The 20,889-nt window shown below is 36.3% G+C and overlaps 1 pseudogene; it reads right to left on the minus strand.

Moving 5' to 3' along the window:
• Positions 1–6,342: 6,342 nt before the first annotated feature.
• Positions 6,343–7,277, minus strand: LOC140625393 (olfactory receptor 10G7-like; annotated as a pseudogene).
• Between the last annotated feature and the right edge of the window lie 13,612 nt (positions 7,278–20,889).

Genomic DNA, 20,889 nt, shown 5'->3' on the forward strand with positions numbered 1-20,889 from the left:
TGGTTGAAAATGGTAGTGGCTGAATTTTAAGAAGTAGATGACTAATATGGGAAAAATCAGGCTCAAAACCAGAATGACAAAGGGAAATTTATAATGATCCCAATGCTGATACTTGTTCATTCACTCATGCTATCCGAAATAATCATCAATGCAATAATCCTTTCAACAATTTAAATTAGGTGACCCCTATTTAATATACAAGGAACACAGGGCGTCAGGATATTATCTGTGCTCCAGACCTCCAGATCCCAATTGGAGACACATAAATAGACAAAAGAATCTACTAGCGTCCTAGAGTATATATGGGGTGCTACAGAAAACATCATGACATCTAACAGAGATGAGGTAGTACAGTGAATTACTCCCTGAAAATAAAGAAAATAATATTTACAGATAACTAATGCTTACTTCAACCACATAACTCATAATAATTAGTCCATACAGAGTATGAGTAATACAAAAATGATTTCAGTCTATGTGTTTTGGAGTCTGCTCCACATTCACAGAGCTTCTGTTTTCCAGGCCAAGTCATAATGCATGTTGACTCTTTTAGTTCTAACAAGTAGAGAATTGGGACCCAAGAGATTAAACCCAAGGCATTTCACATTTATTTTTATTGCCTGACAATCTTTACATCCAGACCATGCTCATGTATTGACCACGACCTGCCCGCTCTCAACCACAGGAAGGCCAGAATGTATAATCCTGCCATGTCCCTGTGGTAGAGACAAGGATGTGTTAGGTGGGCTTCACTAAGCAAGACTAAGGTCTAATTCAAATATTTGCAGTCTGATCCTATTCTTCTCACTGTGGGTAAAATTAAGACAAATGCATATCTTATCCTCCTTGGTGGAATGGGAGGGTCATATCCTTATTCAAAAGTTGTCACTATCAAGTATTTTCAAAGACCTTGTTCTCATATTTGGATACTCATACTATCGAAGTGACTGGGGGATGTACATATTAGATTAGAAAAGACATTGGTGAAACTCTACTGATTCAGTACCACTCTATTCCTCCAGTCCACCCATAGTCAGAGCAGGGGCTGTGGAAAGCCATAGTAGAATTTTGAAAATATGGAAATTTGTGCAGCGAGTCTCAGGGAGTCAGATGCCCTAATGATAGCACTAATGATCATTAGATACAAGTAGATGGCAAGGGCTCCTGTGGAGTGAGATATTTAGTAGGTAAGACATGCAAGAATTTCTAGTTATGTCCTCTAAAAGCTGCCTGCAGACTGTATATTCACACATGTGTCGATGTGATATGAAAGTATTTAAAATCATTAATGAAATGTGACCAACCATTCATAGGTGAACAAACTGTAAAATCAACACAGAAGAGTAATGTACAATGGGCAGCCTGCCACGTTAATTAATCCATCACTGACATGGGCCAATTTGCCCTGTGACCTCAGCTTTCTGCTGGGTCCAAGGAAAGCCTTGATGTTCAATATGTCCCAATTTGTCTTGTTTTAAGAAGGCAAGGGACAGCTTCCAAGCCTTTTCTAATACTGGAGATGAAACTAGAAGTCACAAATCATAACTCTTAAGCTCAACAACTGAACATTTTTAATGATATAATATTTATGCAGATTTGTTTATATGTCTGAGTTTTTAAACTTTCTGATCCTTCCTATAGCTCAAATACTCCTTTCAGGATTAATTTTATTATTATGTTATATATATTTAAGTTACTAGATATGGTTGTAGTAGTGGTAAAATCTTTCCATTTTTTAACGTCTCCAAATATCATTATTTCACTCATATTTGATAGTTGCTCAACATTGAATTGTATTTATGTTTATTGAAGTATAGTTGACACACAATGTATAATAATTTCAGATGTACAACATATATTATTCCACAAGTCTATGCATTATGCTCTGCTCACCACAAGTGTAGCTTCCTCTGTCGCCTACAACCCTGTTACAATATCACCAACTCTACCTCCTATGCTGTGCCTTTCCTCCCATGGCTCATTCATTCCATACCTGGAAGCCTGAACCTCCGGGTCCCCTTTGCTCACTTCACCCCCTTCCCAGCCCTGCCCCTCTGGCAGACTCCAGTTTGTTCTCTGTATTTATTAGCAGAACATTCTTGATTGACATTTATCTTCTCACACTCTTTGCACTTTATGTCAATATTTGTCAATTTGTATCATTGCTGAGGCTCTGTCAGCTGTTAAAATATTTCACTGAAGAATAACTTACTAATAGCAATTTTCACAAGTCATATATTTTGAAGCTGTTCTGCTAATACGGTAGAGTTTGGGAGTTTAATATCTTCCTCTTAAGTTGACTCTTTTATCTTTATAAAATGCCCCTTATACTCAGCCACAAAACAAAGGAAATTTTGCATTTGTAACAACATAGATGGACCTAGAGGGCATTATGCTAAGTGATATAAGTCAGACAGAGGAAGACAAATACTATATGATTTCACTTACATGTGGAATCTAAACAACAAAAGAACAAACAAGCAAATAATAAAACAGAAGCAGGCTCTACAAAGAGCAAATTGGCTTAAATAGAAAACTAACTAATGGTGTCAAAAGAGGATGAGCAAAGTAGGTGAAAGAAATAAGGAGATAAAAACTTCCTGTATTCAAATAATAAGTCATGGGGATTAAAATACAGCAAATACATAATTTTCTGTAGTGACAGATGGTGACTACACCTATCCTACATTTCCTAATGCAGACTATTGTCACATTACTATAACCAATATAATATTGTAGGTCAATTAGACTTCAATAAAAATAAAAAAATAACTTTATGCTTCTTACTTCCAACCTTAAAAATCACTTTATTTGATGTATATAGACTTGGGTTTTCTACTGGTGTTTTTGTGACATATGTTTTCTACTGTTAGTTTCCATTTTTAAGTTTCCAAGTTTCCATTCTTTGTATCTGATACAGTTTCTTTTAAAGTAGATAATTAAGAATTTTACACTTGATCTTAGCAAAAGGCCGAGAAGCGATAGATAATTAGGAATTTTTAAGTCTGTCTGTAATACTTTTATTTTATTTGAGGTGATTACTGTATCTGTAATTGCTGATACAGTTAGATTTAAATTGAATATTTTGCTACTTGTTTCATTCTACCTTAAATTCTTTTTTCTTAAATGAGTGGGAAATATCAGAAAGGGAGACAGAACATGAGAGACTCCTAACTCTGGGAAATGAACAAGGGGTGGTGGAAATGAGGGTGGGCGGGGGGTGGGGGTGACTGGGTGACGGGTCATTGAGGGGGGCACTTGATGGAATGAGCACTGGGTGTTATGCTATATGTTGGCAAATTGAACTCCAATAAAAAAAATACATTAAAAATTCTCTTTCTTTATTCCTGTGCTTTTTCTGTTTGCCTTGTATTAATAAAGTATTTAATGTATTAAACAAGAGTTCATCATTTTATTTTGTTGTTATTTAACTATTCTCATTATTCCATTATCTTTTTATGATATTCAATATAATTTTTAATATTATAACTTACTTACACTAGTACTTTCATCAAATCCTAAATAATCCAAGACTCTTACAATCATTTAAAGCCATGTAATATCTTAAATATTTTTATATTTTGTCCTGTATTTTATTTCTAATTATCTTATAAACCTCAAAGGACATTATTATTGGTGCTTTATTATATAATTCTTTTTTATTATTAATGTGCTTTAAATACCTAATAGTGTTTTTATATTTACCTATAATTTCCCTTCTGATCCTATTTATTCCTTCTTGTACCCTGATCTAGGATCATTTTATTCAATTTTGGAATTTCTTTTAGTAATTTTTATATTTTATTATGCAGTTCATTCTTTTTCAGAGGTAGGTTATATCTGACAGCTACTTTGTTACGCTTGTATAAAAATAATGGCTTTCTTTTTGTTTTTAATTTGGATTTTTTTTTAAGATTTTATTTATTTATTCATGAGAAACAGAGAGAGAGGCAGAGGTTGAAGCAGGCTCCTTGCAGGGAGCCCGATGTGGGACTCCATCACAGGACCCCTAGATCATGACCTGAGCCAGAGGCAGGTTCCACCCAGGTATGAGCCACCCAGGTATGGCTTTTTAATTTAGAATTTGACTTATTTGCTTGCCTGCTTTGAAAAAGCAACCTTACAAAGGTATAATTTGCATATGCTGAAAGTACCCATTGTAGGTGCCCACTTTGATGCTTTAACAAATGTTGGTTACTTCCACAATCAAGATAAAAATCTTTCCATCATCCCAATGGAATCCCTGTGTCCTTTCTGTTGTTCTTCACCAGTCTGAGATGCAGACTGATCTACTTTCTCTCACTGCAGATGACACCTGTGTTTTTGGAGTTTCCAACAATAGAATCAGAGAGTACTTACACTTCTGTGACCAGCTTCTTTCACTCATCCATCTTCTTCTCCCTCATCTGTGTTTGTGCCTATCAATAATTCATTTCTCATTGAATGTGGTCTATGGTGTCAATATGTCACAATTTATCACCCATTGCTTAACATTTGTCTTGTTTCCAGTCTGGGCATATTATTTATAAAGATGTTATGTAGAATCATTTGCAAAATTTGTGTGGACATATGTTTTCAATTCTCTTGAGTAAATATCAGATGGTGGAACTGCTAAGTGAAATGATAAGTCAAGTTACAAATGCATGTTTAATTCCTTAAGAAACTATCTGATTGTTCTGCAAATTGATTGTACCTTCTATATCTCCACTGGCAAGACAAGAGTTCCAACTGCTCTGCATTTTATGCATATTTGATGTTGTCAATTTTTAAATTTTAGCCCTTTGATTATGTGTGGTAGTATCTTACTATGGTTTACTTTAGATTTCACTGTTTATTAATAACGTTGAGTATTTATTCATCTTCCTGTTGGCCACTCACATATTTTCTTTGTGAAGTGTGTGGCCAAGTTTTATGCCTGTTTCTCATGAGTCATTTGTTTTTGGTTATTGACTTGTGGGATATCTTTACACCTTTTGGGGTTGAAGTTTGGGCCTTCCGTCCCTTGGTATCTCCCAGGGCCATGTTATCAAGACGTAGATGCTCTTAGAAGCACTATCTCTGGGGATCTTTAAATTTACAGTCTCTATAAAAGTCTTTGGGTGTTATTGTGACAAACAGTTCTGTAAGGTTCAGCAACAGATTTGAGCAAATCTCCCAAAGACTGTGCTTCTTGGGCTTACTTGGAAAAGTAAGAAAGCTGGAGGTTACCCTTTCCTTATACGGACCCTCCTTATGCCACTCATTGAATGGGAGGAGGAAACAGATGTTTAAGGCCAGAACAGACCAGAGAATGTAGTGACCAGTCCTCTTGCTTACTTAACCTCATGGGCTTTACCTGCCTTGTCTCCTAAGTTACACTGTCAACCAGATAATTTCACCTGAAGCCCCTTCAGGTACTTAGCCCAAACAGTTCCAAAATGAGACTTTCATTCTACCCCCAGAACTCACCTTTGTTACTTTCTCTACTCTCGAGTTATGTCACAGCTGTCAGAGCATACTAACTTCTCCATCAAACTCGACCTCCTCACACACTTGGCTACCACATGCCACCTGCTGCACCACTCTCAATGTCTGCTACTGCCTCACCTGGATCATCAAGAGTGTGTGTTTCTTCTTTTCTGAGATGCAGCTGGAAAGGCTCTCTCGATGTTTCTCCCCTAAAGCTTGCCTTCCTCTAAACTATCTTCCTTGTTGCCATTATGTCTCTAAATGGAAATGCCATCATATTGCTGTCACATTTGTGTATTTTAATAACTTTCCAGAATGTGCAAGATGAAAGTCCTTTTCTTATTGTCTAATTTTTCCGACTCCTTTTCTTATGCCCCTATGCATCTTTTATATTGGGGCTATAAGCTCCTTGAAGGGATGTCTTTGTCTCTGTAATCTTTGTATCTGTGGTGTGTAGGACTTAACACATATTTATATGTTGAATGGATAAGTAGGTGGATTTCAGCAGGAGAGAGAAAAAAAGAACATAAAAAATGTTAGTGGTCTGGATAAAACAAATCCAAAGTTGTTTTATCCAACCCTCTATCAATTAAACTACTAATATTTGATAGCTTTATTGAGTGGCCAATATGTATATTAGCTAAACATCCTCACATCAGACATCCTTACAGTCTTGGAACTGTTCAGAGTCTTTACCTATCACCATAAATGGCAGCTTCTACTGGAGTTCTGGCAAGCAATGCAGAAGTAAAAATTAAACATGGATTAAATTTTAATTAAAAAATTAAGATTGGATAATTTGAAATGTTCCTTACAAGTATAATGTTCAGGTTGGTGGTTCAATTTAATTCCAAATAAATAAAAGAGAAGCTAGTCATATCTGGCCTTTCTTCTTTATTTACATTGATCCAACACTGACTTTCTGCCCACCTTGAGCACAGCTTTCTTCACTTCCTTGTTCCTCAGGGTGTACACCACAGGGTTGAGAAGGGGTGTCAGCACCGTGTAGAAGACTGCCACGACCCCATCCACAGCATCCCTGGAGCCTGGCCTCAGGTAAATGAAAAGACCAGGGCCAAAGAAACAAAGGACCACAATGCAGTGGGAGGCACAGGTCTGAGAGGCTCTATGCCTCTCCTCTGAGGTGCGGATTTCAGGATGGAACAGATGATGGACACGTAGGACAACACTATGAGGAGGAAGCAGCCCGAGGCCACCACCCCAATGTTGACAAAGATCACCATCTCGTTCACAGAGGTGTCTGCACAGACCAGCCTGAGGATGGGAGGGGCATCACAGAAGTAATGCTGGATCTGGCTGGGCCCACAGTAGGGCAAACGGAACGTCAGTGTGGTCTGGACAGCAGAGTGCAGAGAGCCACTGAGCCACGTGCTGGTGGCCAGGAGGGCACATGTTCTCCCCCTCATCATGCTGGCGTACCTGAGTGGGTGACTGATGGCCAGGTAGCGGTCATAGGACATGACTGTGTAGAGGAAACACTCGGTGCTGCCCAGGAAGTGGAAGGAGTAGAGCTGGGCCATGCAGCTGTGAAAGGAGATCATCCTGCCTCCTGGAGACCCCAAGGTCATCAGCATTTTGGGCACAGTGACTGTGGAGAACCACATGTCAATGAAGGACAGGTTGGTCAGGAAGTAGTACATGGGGGTGTGGAGGTGAGAATCCACCCTGATCACCAGCAGGATGAGGAGGTTCCCCATCACGGTGAGTACATAAATCACTAAGAAGATTGTGAAGAGGGGGATGTCCAGGGCTGGTGCATGGGGAAGGCCAATGAGGATGAACATTGTCACTACACTCATGTTTGTCATTTCTTCTCACATATGGAGTTCTGTCCCTATTGGAAGGAAAGCAAATTCAACATTTACTGAGATCATATTTTATGGCAACTACATTTTTGCTGATGGAAAAACACAAGATGTAATTGTCATTTATGTGTTATATGGCATTTTTACTTTACATGGGGCTTTGAGGAGATTTGGTCACTTCCTTATTACAGTACCCAAATCAGCCAAATAGAAAAGAGAGGTAAATTGTGTTTTCTGTTTTCTGTAGAATTAGAAAAGCTATACCCAAACCAACAACTTTCCAGAGTTGGCATGCTCTTTCATGGATAAGTCTTTATCCAGGTGTCTCTCTCTCTCTCTTTTCCTCTCTAACCATCACACCCCCCGCTAGAAAATACACATAAATACACACGTGAACATGTACACACACTGGCATATATACAGATTTAATCTCTTCTCATCAGATAATTTCCACTATAAGTACAGATTTCTAAAGAAAGCTTCATCCATAGTGGCTGAGAAAACTTCCCTCCTAAAGCTCTCTGGTCAGCAGCAGATGTGTCAGGGCAGGACCCTAGCAAGGTTTTAGCATCACAGGTTCATCAGTCCTACGCTGAGCCATGATCATAACCCCCTAATCAGTTGTGAAGTCTGACCCCTACTTGATGCAGTAGCGGTCAGAGTACCATCACCTTCCCCACCTCCTCTTATCCTATGTTTATTTCTATTTATAAATTTTTATTATTTCTCTCTCCAGAGCTTTAAGCAATCAATCATCCTCCTTCTGGAGTGTCATCAGATCTTCTCAGAGTATATTTTGAGGTGTCCATGAAGCATTAGGTCTGCTTAATTAGTAAAGAGGACCAAACCGCATATTTGAGTTTTGAATTCCAAGACCAAATATTTATGTTTACTGTAAGACAGACACCAATGTTCTTTCAAAAATAAAGGAAAAGTATGTAGTGTTATTCCACAGCTCAGACTGCAGTTTTCCTCCCTCCCTCCCTTCCTTCCTTCCTTCCTTCCTTCCTTCCTTCCTTCCTTCCTTCCTTCCTTCCTTCCTTTGTTTCTTCCATAGTTTCTTTCTTTTGAGTGATCTGAAAGTCCTTGAAATTATATGTCCAAAGAGAAAACAAAGAGGGATGAAGAAGTGAAGAGAAATCTGATTCCACACTTGGAACTCTCTGATAGCAAAAGAGCACTTTTTTAAAGATTTTATTTATTTATTCATGAGACACACACACACACACACACACACACACAGACAGAGAGAGACAGAGACAGAGACACAGGCAGAGGGATTTTTTCCTTGCTTCCTGCAGGGAGCCCGATGTGGGACTTGATCCCAAGACTCCAGGATCACGCCCTGAGCCGAAGGCAGACACTCAACCACTGAGCCACTCAGACATCCCAAAAGAGCATTTGTTTACTAATTTTTAAGGTGCTTCTGCCATACAAAGTCAAGTCAGAAACATGTCTCCATTCTGGTGCATCTGATAAAAACAGACTTTTCCTGTTGTAATGTTGTAATTACAACTTTTTCACAGATGTAATGCTGTTTTATAGAGAAGGCACTGTATTGACCATGATTTTAGAGAATTTTGCGTGTTTTATTAAACTGCAAACCTGGTCCTGCCACCACAACCAAGCAATATAAGCCAAAACAGAAGAAGAAAAGCAAAAAGTTTTTAAGAGCAAAATTATGAATATAAATGCATCACAATCACCACAAAATTCTCAACAATAAAAAGTGCTGAGGGTTAGCAAATTTTTGGTTTAAGGTTAGCAATTTTTGCTACATACCAATTGTACAACTAAGTTTTGGATCATAAGCCAAAATTCAAAATTTAAAGCAACTCTCAGTCTTTGATGAGTAGGATGCTTCTTTTTCTTGCATAGATAAAACCGCAGGAAGAATAATCAATAGAGACAAACATTTTAAATAACAGAGCTTAAAATTGATTTAATGTTTCAGAAGATACTGCCTTGACCCCTGAGTCTTCATGGATGAGGATAATGCTTCCCTATCATGATAAATACTCAGAATTTTTTCCAAATGCCTTTGTTTAACTTGATTTTATATATGATGGGCCACCATTCCAGAAAACATTTTATTTAGCCAAAAATTAATTCCTAAATAAAAAACCCTGACACTCTGTGACCCTGACACATTTTCTAACCAAAATGCCTTATCCTGATGATGATACAATTACGGTTTTTTGTTGTTGTTGTTGTTTTTCTTTCAGAGTAAAGAACAGAAGAACATTTAAGGAAGAACATTTCTTCTTTAAATTCAAGGTAGAAAATATGGGCCTTCATCCCCAAAGGGACAATTCTCTAATGAGGTTCATAGTCTCCTTGATGAATCTTTACTTTCTGGTGATTGTGGCCAGTATGAACCAGAGCTCTGGAGCTTTTTTGCTCCAGGGATGATCAGAGTATTACTCCTCCTAGATAAACATTTTACTAATTAAACTTTCTCCCTCCAGGCCTTGAGACAGTGCAAGTTTCTAATCAGGAATATATGCCACTTCATCTTGTCTGATTCAGAGATTTTCTTTTTTCAGGGACTCCTGCCTTTGTTCCTTCTTAGAACCTGTTTAGATTCTCTGTGAAAGTTGATGTTTTTAAACTTGAATCAATATAACTGAAGAGGGGGAAATACACTTTTCTTCTACAATTAATGTATGTCCTCGCAGGAAAAGGGCTTTATGAAACAAAGAAAACCTGATCTAATGCAGCAGAAGCCCAAAGCACTGCTGGTTTTGGAGAAAGAAAGTTGTAGCTTTACTAGCCTTTTGTTGCTAGAATAGCTCACCCATGTGTGGAGGATATCACCCTTCGTAGGATGGATTTTGAAGAATTGAAGTCCTCCAAATTAATATTTCTATCAGGTAGCCTATCACATTACACAATTTTCTCATATTGATTAATCACTTTGTATGAGGCATATATAATCACCGTGAAGTCACAATGCTATCTTGAATGGCTACTTCAAGAATTATTTGCAATTTAGCTCCAGTTAATATATTCTACAGTCACCTTATAAAATACATACCAATAATTTTATTACTTTAAACTCATCAATTTCTTTTATATGTTTTTATGAAAGCTATTAATTTCTATTTGATTCTCTTTAGCTATATGGACATACAATCATATTTTTATAAAATATGAATTTTCTTTTCCTTTCCAAAAGTAGACACCCATTAATTTTTTTCTATCTTACTGCATTGGTCAAAACCACTATTGTTGCCCAGCTTTTATTGCTCAGGTATTACTTAGCTAGATGTGCTAAACTAGATGTGTAACTGTACAATTTGTTCAGTCCCTATTCCTTCAGGAAGTAATGACATTTGTTGACTTTTACCTTCTTCAGGAATGAGAAAGGAGTGATCTACCTTTCTGGATTATATTTCACTGAAACCCAATAGTGTTCTAGGTGATAAATGAGCCAGAACTTCCAATGTCATTGAAAATTCTGCACTGATAGTCTTTTGCACACAGGAAAATTCACAGCTGAGACCACCCACACATTCTTGGGACTTCTGTTAATATTTTAACAAAGACTAGGAAAAGGCGGAGCCCCATGCACTTGTGTTTGCCACCCCTCTTCTTCACTGGGCCTGTGCTGCCAATGAACTACTTCTCCAACATCATTATTTCTAAAAAAATGTCTTTGCTGTTCAAGGTCTTTTGTATGTCTGTATAAATTTTAGAATAATCTTATCAATGTGTACATATAAAGCCCACTGACATTTTCATTTGAATTGCATTGAATCTATAGATCAATTTGAGAGAATTGACATCTTAGCAGTATCTGACCATGAATACTGGGTATCTCTTCCCTTTCTCTCAATAGTGTCATATCACCTTCCTGTTCTGGGCCTAGTACATCTTTTGTCAGACTTATCACTATATTCTATTTTGATGCTATTTTCAATGGTTTTAACACTTCCAATGTCTAATTATTCATTGCTAACAAATAAAAATACAGTTGATTTTGTATAATATTTATATCCTACAACTTGTCTGAACTCATTTATTTGTTCTTGTACCTTTTTCAGATATTCCATCAGGTTTAGTATATAGATGATCCTGTTGTCTACACATGTAAGACTGTTTACTTCTCCTTTATAATCTGGATGACATTTATTTCTCTTTCTTGCCTAATTGTTCCATCTAGAAACTCTAATATAATGTTGAATAGAAATGGTGAGTGTGAACGTCCTTGTCTTGCTCCTGATCTTAAGCATAAAATGTTGTTTTTTTAAACATGGAGTATGATGGAAGGTGTGAGTTTATGTAGTTTTTCAGTTTTTTCTCTTTAATAAGTTGAAAATGATACCTTCTATTCTTAATTAGCTACAGGTTTTTTTTTTTTAAATCAAGGATGTATTTTAGAATTTGTCAAATGTATTTTCTGCAACTATTGTGATGATCACAAGTTAATATGGTGAATTATATTGCTTGAGTTTTAAATGTAAAACCAAGCCTATGTTCCTGGAATCAACCCTACTTGATCATGATGTATGGTTGTTTTTCATATATAAAGGACTTAATTTGATAAAATTTTGTTAAGAATTTTTGTATCTAGGAACGGCTGGGTGGCTCAGCCCAAGATGGAGTTCCAAGTTGGGCTCCTTGCAGGGAGCCTGCTTCTCCCTCTGCCTATGTCTCTGCCTCTCTGTGTGTGTGTTTCTCATGAATAAATAAATAAAATCTTTAAAAAAAAAGAATTTTTGTATCTATGCTTATAAAGGATATTAATTAGTACCTTTATTCTTGCAATGTCTTTTTTTTTAAGATTTTATTTATTTATTCATGAGAGACACACAGACAGAGAGAGAAAGAGAGAATGAGAGAGGCAGAGACACAGGCAGAGAGAGAAGCAGGCCCCACGCAGGGAGCCTGATGTGGGACTTGATCGCGGGTCTCCAGGATCTCGCCCTGGGCCGAAGGCAGGCGCTAAACCGCTGAGCCACCCAGGCTGCCCTCTTGCAATGTCTTTGACTAGTTTTTGTATCAAGGTAATGCTGGAATCATAGGATGTGTCGGAAAGTTTGTCACTTAATCAATTTTCTGAAAGACAATTGGCATTCAATGTGAGTATCCCCTTCATGTATCGTGGTCCGGTAGGTGTCTCCTAGCAGAAGTGCTCATTGCATTTGTTTTTCCTCTGTCAGGAGTTACAGTCTTATTGACTGTTGTCTAATAGGTGAAAATACCTGTTTTCATATTTTTTGATTTAGCTTTATATTTATTGCTGAAGAATAAATACAGCCCCTATTATCTTATCATAGGCCAGAATAGAAAATCCTAGTTCAACAGTTTTTATTTTTAATTTATTTAAAATTTTATAAAATTAAAAAATTTTATTTAATTTCTAATTTAGTCATTTGCTAGTGTTGTGAAATATGACTTACATATATAAAGGCACATAGGCATAAATGTACAGTTAGAATTTATTGTAAAGCAAACACTATGTCACCACAACCCAAATTAAGAAATTAACTGTTGGTCGCAACCTAGAAGCCCTCACATATCCCTTCCTTGAAGCCAATCCACTCCATTCAACTATCATGATTTTTACAGGAATTCTAATTTCTTATTAATTTTGAAGTTACAACTAGACAGTTGCATAACTTTGTCTTTTTAAAATTCATATTCATGGGATCATGTACTACTACTTAATTTCTAGTTTCTATTATTTAAAATTGTGTTTGAATGAAATGTACATTTTGATATGCATAGCTGTAAATTCATTCTTTATATTAATGTGTATTATTCCATTGTAAAACATACTCTTGGTAGATATTTGTGTGTTTAAATTTTAGCTATAGCAAAAATTCTGCCTTGATTACTCATGCATTATTTTGATCCACATGTGCTTGGGTTTCTACAGAGAAATTTCTGTATTATAGGTAAAATATCTTCCACTTTATACAAAAATGATAACTATTTTCTAAAGTGGTTTTATAAATTTATACTCCCTTTAGCAATGTGAAAGTTCTAGTACTTGATGATTTGGGCATCTAGTTTAAGCAAATTTTATTACAATTTTAATTTTCATTTCCTATTTCTTCAGGTGATGGAGCAGATATTTTGTTGTTTATTGGTTATTTGTATTTCTTCTTTAGTGAAGACTGGTCAAGTCATTTACCTGTTTTAAAGTTGGATTTCTTGTTTTTAAAATATACTTACTATGGCCACCTAATCTTTGACAAACCAGGAAAAAGTATCCAATGGAAAAAAAGACAATCTCTTCAATAAATGGTGTTGGGAAAATCGAACAGTCACATGCAGAAGAATAAAATTGGACAATTTCCTCACATCAGACACAAAAAATAGACTCAGAATGGATGAAAGACCTAAATGTGAGACAGGAATCCATCAGAATCCTAGAGGAGAACACAGGCAGCAACCTCTGTGACCTCAACAGCAGCAATTTCTTGCTAGACACATCTCCAAAGGCAAGGGAAACAAAGGCAAAAATGAACTGTTGGGACTTCATCAAGATAAAAAGCTTTTGCATAGCCAAACAGGCAACAAAACCAAAAGGCAACCGACAGAATGGGAGAAGATATTTGCAAATGACACATCAGATAAAGGGTTAGCATCCAAAATCTGTAAAGAACTTATCAAACTCAACACCCAAATAACAAATAATGACGGGCACTGGGGGTTATTCTGTATGTTAGTAAATTGAACACCAATAAAAAATAAATTAAAAAAAAAAAAAGAAATGGACTGAAGACATGAACAGACATTTCTCCAAAGAAGACATACAAATGGCCAACGGACACATGAAAATATGCTCAACATCATTTGACATTAGGGAAATACAAATCAAAATGGCAGTGAGAAATCATCTCACACCAGTCAGAATGGCTAAAAATGAACAAGTCAGGAAACAACAGATGTTGACAAGGATGTGGAGAAAGGAGAACCCTCATCACTGTTGGCAAGAATGCAAGCTGGTGCAGCCACTTTGGAAAATAGTATGGTGGTTCCTCAAAAAACTGAAGATAGAGCTACCTTATAACCCAGCAATTGCACTACTGGGTATTTACCCCAAAGATACAAATGTAGTGATCCAAAGGGACATCTGCACCCCAATGTTTATAGGAGCAATGTCCACAATAGCCAGACCATGGAAAGAGTCTAGATATCCATCAACAGAGGAATGAAAACAGAAACTGTATTATATACATACAATGGAATTCTGCTCAGCCATTACAAAAAATGAAATCTTGCCATTTGCCATAACATGGATGGAACTAGAGGATATTATGCCAAGTGAAATAAGTTGATCAGAGAACGGCCATTATCATATGATCTCACTCAAATGTGGAATTTAGGAAACAAAAGAGAGAATCATAGGGGAAGAGAGGAAAAAATAAAACAAGATGAAATCAGAGAGGGAGACAAACCGTAAGAGACTCTTAATCACAGGAAGGAAACTGAGGGTCATTGGAGGGGAAGTGGTGGAGAGATGAGGTAACTGGTTGAAGGTCATTAAGGAGGGCACATGATGTAATGAGCACTGGGTATTACATAAGCCTGATGAATCACTGAGCTCTACCTCGGAAACCAATAATATGTTATACGTTAATTAATTTAATTTAAATTTTAAAAATGTGCATAAAAAGTATTTACTGACCAATCTACATTCTTAATTTGTTACCCTTGAGTGTTAGGAGTTACCAAAAATGAATATTAATAAACAGTGGGTTGTCAATTGCTTATGATACATCTTTTGCAACTTCTAAATGTTATTGCAAAATGCTGGTGAAACTGGCTCTCCTAAGCATTACTCCCAACAAAATAAAATAATTTGATAATAATCTTAAAAACAAAGTATTAAAAAAAAACCCCAAAGTATTCATAAATGACATTTCTATTTAGGTTAGCTTTTTTTTCTAGAGAATTTATCTATTTATTCAGAGAGAGAGAGAGAGTGTGTGCAAACAGGGGTCCGGGCAGAGGGAGAAGGAGAAAGAGAAATCCCATCCCAAGCAGACTCTGAGCTGAGTGTGGATCTTAATCCTACAACCCTGGGACCGTGACCTGAGCTGAAACCAATAGTCAGTCATTTAACTGACTGAGCCATGCAGGCACCCCATAGGTTAGCTTATTTTTAATAAGGTCTCAAGTATGGATAACTGTATGAGTTAAGAGGTTTATCACAGTGTGCTTTATGTATATACCTATCTATCTACCTACCTATCTACTTTATTTATTTTGGGAAAGATAAGGATATAAAGATAACTGTTAACTTAAAAATTGAAATTAAAAGACAAACATACAAAATTACATATGTGGTATGATTGTAAGTTGTTAAAAATATACCATAACCATGTTGCTCAGTGATTGGAAAGAAACTACTATACTGTTAACATTGGTAATGTTAAGGTAGAAGAACAACTGTATATTTTCTTGCCTTTGGGAAATTTACCAAATAGCATATAAAGTTGCAATGCTACTTTTTAATGAATATATGTTGTTATGAAATAATGAGATATATAATGGAAGAGGGGTATGAGGGAAGAGAGGAAGTCCTTTAATTATTCCCTTTGTTCATTCATGATCCATAAGTCTGAGTATTAGGCCACTGGGGATATTGTCTCAAAAGAAACTCTCCAATTCGAAAACATAAATCCTGAATTTCAGGATCAGACTACACAGCAGAGCTGAGTGTAGAATCTAAGTGTCTTGGGTTTAAGAGCAGATGGTGCAAAACCTTGGCTCTATGTATGGCATCTTACACCAAAATAAGATTTTATTTTTAAGAACACATTCTTCTTGCCTAGAAACTAGAAAAATCTCTCATGTTAGATGTGTTTTCCATTAGCTGGTATCCATCTAAAACTTTGTCTGCTTCTCTTTAACTTTTGTTCTGCTTATATGACTCCTTCCTCTCTCACTACCCTATTTCTTCTTTGTATTTGTCCTGGTCATTTTCCCTGCTCAACTGACTGAAGAAGGAAAATCCCGGAACTTTAGAAAATTCTTATATGTGGCTGAGTTCAGCGACCCATAGTAAGTCTCCACCCAGAAAGAAATGAAGGGGATTAAAGTGTGCTTGTGTAGCAGGAGAGTGGCTGGTAGGGGGAAGATGGTGAAACTGAAGGGGATAGTCTTTATTTATGAATTCTGTCTTGCGGATGGTATAAAATTTAGAAATTATCTCTGCTCTTAACATCTTATCAGTATCAATCCACTCTTATCAATATGAGAATTTCCTTTTACAGGCATGTTTTCATTCCTTCATTGAAGACTAAGGCTTTAAAATGCAAATTTTAGTGAATGGGGTGATAGTGAAACACAAAATTTATAAAAAGCTAATAATATAAAATTTTAGAATTTCCAGTTCGAGGAAAACATCTCATCTACCTTCCTTTGCAGGAGGATAATTCCTTCATTCATTTCCCCAAGACATGAGCCTATAGATTCTGCTTGAAAATCTTCTGCGATGGAAATTCAGTACTTTTCCAAATAACTTTGTGATTATGCAACATCTGTTCTTAGAAAAACTTTTTTTTTTTTTTTTTTTGGACTGATGTCACATTCTTTCTTGAGAATAGGTTTGGATGGAGATGAGTCATTGAATGCAGACTGCAGGGGAGGACTGAGAAATATTTTGAAATTGGATCTAAGGTAATTTGTGAAATTTACACTTTTGCCTAGGGCAAAGCTTGGACCAGACACCTTTGTGAATTTGGTTGCTGAGCTAGAAACAGAAAGGTTCAGATTAACGGGAGAGTTTATGCAGAGATCTTTTAATTCTGCTGGTATATTTACCTAATACTTTCCTAATACTTTCTTGTGGGTCTAATGAAAATAACATTTTCCTAACCTGAGTATTTTTCTCTCTTCTTTCTTAAGGAAAGACTTTATTTTTTTTTAAGAAAAATTTTAAGTTCACAGCACAATTGAACAAAGAGTATAGAGATTTCCCTTATATCACAGTTGCCTGCACATGTACGGCCTGCCCCATTATTAAACATTCCCCCCAACCAGGTGGTTCTTTGTTAAATGATGAATCTCTATTGACATATCATAATTACTCAAAGTCCATAGTTTATATTAGGGTCCACCCTCAGTGTTGCACATTCTATGGGTTTGGAAAATATATAATGACATATATCCACCAGTATAGTATCACACAGAGTATTTTCACTGCCCTAAAAATCCATGCTCTACTTATTCATCCTGCCCCTGCCCTCAAACCCTAGCAACCACTATTTTTTTTTTTTTACTGTCTCCAGAATGTCATATACTTGGAATTATATATGTAGCCTTTTCAGATTGGATTCCTTCACTTAGTAACACACATTTAAGTTTCCTCCATATCTTTGCATGGCTTGATAGCTCATTTCTTGCTAGTGGTAAATAATATTCTATTTCTGGATATACCATAGCTTATTTACTCATACATGTACTGAAGGATATCTTAGTTCTTTCCAAGTTTTGGCAATTATGACTAAAGCTTCTATAAACTTCCATGTGCAGGGTCTTATGTAGAGATGTAAGTTTTCAACTCCTTTGAGGAAATACCAAGAGCATGATTGCTGGATCATATGGTAAGAATATGTTTAATTTTTAAGAAACCGCCAAACTGTCTTCCAAAGTGACTCCACCAGAAATGAATGAGAGTTCCCATTGCTTCACATTCTCACCAGTATTTGGTGTTGCCAGTGCTCTGGATTCTAGCCAATCCTGATAGGTTTGTAGCATATTTCATTGTTTTACTTTGCATTTCCCTGATGGCAAATCATGGAAAACATCTTTTCATATGCTTATTTGACATCTGCACATCTCCTTTGGTGAGGTGTCTGTTAAGGTCTTTGGCCCAATTTTTAATTGGGTTGTTTGATTTCTTATTATTGAGTTTCAAGAGTTATAATGGTACTTTATCTGGTATTCTTTTATAAAGTATTTTCTCCCACTCTATGCCTTGTCTTCTAATTCTCTTGACTATCTTTTGCAAAGCAGAATTTTTAAAAATTATAATGAAGTTCAGCTTATCAACTTTTTCTTTCTGGATGGTGCCTGTGGTGTTGTATCTAAGAGGTCATTGACATACTTAAGGTCATCTAGCTTTTCTCCTATGATACCTTCTAAGAATTTTATACTTTTGCATTTCACATTTATGTCCATGATTCATTCTGAGTTAATTTTTGTGAAGGGTGTAAAGTTTGTGTCTAGATTTTTTCGTTTTCATATGGGTGTACTGTTTTTTCAAACACATTTGTTAAGAAGACCATCTTTTCTCCATTGTATTGCCTTTGCTCTTTTTTCAAAGATCATTTGATCATATTTATGCTTTCTCTGCTTTTTCAAATCTCACAGATCTTTTTCAAATCCATTTCTAATTATAACTCCATCACATCTCTTTTGTTGTTACTACGTTATCACCTACACTATCACAGTCTTATATTTAGTTGCTAAATTAATATTGAACATTTACTACTAAGTGCCAAGCACTGAGCTAAACATTTCATGTTGATTATCTCACTCAAACCTCACAAAGACCTTCTGAGGCAGATAGTACTATGACCCATTACTCTTTTTCCAGAAGATGAGGCCCAGAGACATTAAGTATATTGCTTATGGCTCCAGCATTAGAGATAGGGCCAGGGTTATAAACCCATTTTATATAACTCTAGGGCTAGGTTTTACAGAAAGAATATTTCATTTTATTCATCTTTATATTTCTTTATATTTCTATCAGTTAGATTAAAAAATAAATGTTTGTGAGATTAAATTGCTTGCTATGGCCTAAACTCAATGCTTAAATTATATTTTGGGCTGGAAAAGAGTCTTTTTGTCTTCCTGTCTATCTTTGCTTGGATAAAAGTCTATTCAAACATTTTGAACAAGGCCAGCTTTATATAGGGGTGTGGTTGTATGGATGATTTTTTTTATAATAAATCTATTTTTTATTGGTGTTCAATTTGCCAACATACAGAATAACACCCAGTGCTCATCCCGTCACGTGCCTCCCTCAGTGCCCGTCACCAATTCACCCCCCACCCCTCGCCCTCCTCCCTTTCTACCACCCTAGTTCATTTCCCAGAGTTAGGAGACTTCATGTTCTGTCTCCCTTTCTGATATTTCCTACCCATTTATTCTCCCTTCCCTTCTATTCCCTTTCACTATTATTTATATTCCCCAAATGAATGAGAACATATGATGTTTGTCCTTCTCTGACTTATTTCACTCAGCATAATACACTCCAGTTCCATCCATGATGAAGCAAATGGTGGGTATTTGTCGTTTCTAATGGCTGAGTAATATTCCATTGTATACATGTGCACATCTTTATCCATTCATCTTTCGATGGACACTAAGGCTCCTTCCACAGTTTGGCTATTGTGGACATTGCTGCTAGAAACATCGGGGTGCAGGTATCCCAGCGTTTCATTGCATCTGTATCTTTGGAGTAAATCCCCAACAGTGCAATTGCTGGTTCATAGGGCAGGTCTATTTTTAACTCTTTGAGGAACCTCCACACAGTTTTCCAGAGTGGCTGCACCAGTTCACATTCCCACCAACAGTGCAAGAGGGTTCCCTTTTCTCCGCATCCTCTCCAACATTTGTGGTTTCCTGCCTTGTTAATTTTCCCCATTCTCACTGGTGTGAGGTGGTATCTCATTGTGGTTTTGATTTGTATTTCCCTGATGGCAAGTAATGTGGAGCATTTTCTCATGTGCGTGTTGGCCATGTCTGTGTCTTCCTCTGTGAGATTTCTCTTTATGTCTTTTGCCCATTTCATGATTGGATTGTTTGTATCTTTGGTGTTGAGTTTAATAAGTTCTTTATAGATCTTGGAAACTAGCCCTTTATCTGATACGTCATGTATGGATTGATTTCAAGAATGGTCTGAAAACTCCTGTTTTCTCTACTTCTTAATTCTTGCTAGAAATTCTACTTATTGAGATTTTTATCCATAACAAAGTTCTTTAACCTTGTGAAATGGAAATAATGCAGGAAATAGTAACAGAGCAGCCATTTAAAGCTGGTATGAAAATATTTATCAGATGATTTCCTATGAACAAATATTGATCACAGAGTTATATTCGATGACAAATATTTATATGGAAGGCTAACATAAAATGGGATACAAATGAACAGAAGAAGGTATTGTCCTTCTGAAAATATAATTGAGGTTTTATTTATGGTTTATCGACCAACGTTCATTAATAAAGCTAAATGATATTAATGTCATTGGAATTTAGATTTGGAGCTCTATAGTATAGAAATAAAATCTATCTGCAGAGAGATATGTTTCTAGTGGGATATAGTATTTCTATTACCTTCTATCACCTAGTGCCTTCTTCTAGGTTCAGTCCCATTTCTGTATGTGTGTGGGTAGGTTATAAATATAAATTGTACACTTATTTGTTAAATATAAACACTGGAGAATGGAAATAATATTGTTGAAAGTAAAAATGAGTAGTTAAGTGTATATCATTTCTATGTTCACGTTTTTATATGTATATGTGTGGGTAGTTGGCCTATTTACCACCGACTGATTATGACTTGGCTGATATTAAAATAAGATTGCCACCTGATGACAAATCTTCCATGGAGAAGATGATTCTGAAATGTGCCAGTTTGTGTGACAATA

This window comes from Canis lupus, chromosome 3 (assembly GCF_048164855.1).
Source record: "Canis lupus baileyi chromosome 3, mCanLup2.hap1, whole genome shotgun sequence".
Classification (NCBI taxonomy): Eukaryota; Metazoa; Chordata; class Mammalia; order Carnivora; family Canidae; genus Canis; species Canis lupus.